Below are 1,404 nucleotides of genomic sequence, written 5' to 3'. Positions count from 1 at the left end.
ATATTCTTAATGAGAAATTCGTCGTAGTGATAATGAGTTGAGTTACAATGTAAAAAAAAAAAAAAACCAAAAAAAAACAACACTTCTCATAAATATATGAATTAGTTATTTATTCCTTTAGTGTCAGAAAAAGAATTATTCTGAAAAAATTGAAATAATTGCGATTGTAAGTGGGACCCATGTCATGCGTTTGTGTGCGTATGTGTTATATGAAATAGACGATGCATCCCAAGGAGATTAACGCGAGACGCCGGCGCCTTCGTGTGAATATCTTGTGTCTCGACGTACGACGTCGACAAATGTACCTGCATTTTAGAGATTGGGATAACGTTCTCCCCTTCGGATCGTCGCACGGTGGCCACTGCGCGTCACTGATCTCCCATAAATGTATCATATGTACACATATTAAATATAAAATAGAGAGTGGCCGGCGTGCGCGCGCGCGCGTGAAGAAGGCGAACGCTCGAGAGTTTAAGGCCACCCTCGACCCCGAACGCATCTTCTCGCGTGGATCCGTACGCGATCTCGCCCTCAACGTCCACGAATTCATTCAAGAGAGCAGCTATACTTAAAAGCTAAACGATTTAAGAAAGTCTAACATTACGAAGAGAATATAATAACTTATCGACTCGACTGATTACTTAAACGAGAAATGGATGAATGAGAGTATGCGAGAAGGGGACACAAGGACATAAGGAGTGTAAAAGGAGTGCATGTGTGTAAAAAGGAATAATGTAACTATCACGATAGAGTTGATTTAAATTGTAATTATATATGATGTTCTCTCTCTTATGGTGACACGCGCGGGACATATACGCATACACACACATACACAACACGCACGACACAAAACATATACACAGAGACATACGCGAGATATGCTATAGATACTTGTTGTATATATATTATATATATATATTATATATGCGTTACTTACTAAGCTAAGCTCTTAAGTATAAACGCGCGAATCGTCGAGAAAGAAGAAATCCTTCATCTCACCCTGTGAACCGCTATCCTCAATCCTTCCTCGAGTTCCATTTTCTACTTTGTACTATAGCGCATTACGATCGGCGCACACACATCTTCTGTCACATCCTCTCTTCCCCTCTAACCCTCTTCTAAATGATAATGCTCCCCCTCTCTCTCCGCGCGATTTCTTCGCGAATACGACGAGCAATATTACTTTTAATAAGCGCGGGGAGAATTTAGATAAAGGAAAAAGCGTATATATACGTACAAACCGATGCATCTGATCGCGCGAGAGTGTCACACACGAGATCTTTATGTATGTGCGTTACATATACATTGTATGCTCGTTGGGTGTCGAACACTTATCATATAATAACGGTGGGTGAATCGCAGGAGATCGCAAACCGAACAAATGCAAAGATTCGAATCTCTCAG

The sequence above is a fragment of the Formica exsecta genome, unplaced genomic scaffold, assembly GCF_003651465.1.
Source record: "Formica exsecta isolate Colony F162 unplaced genomic scaffold, ASM365146v1 scaffold2, whole genome shotgun sequence".
In the NCBI taxonomy this organism is placed as follows: Eukaryota; Metazoa; Arthropoda; class Insecta; order Hymenoptera; family Formicidae; genus Formica; species Formica exsecta.
Note: the sequence above shows the minus strand (reverse complement) of the source record.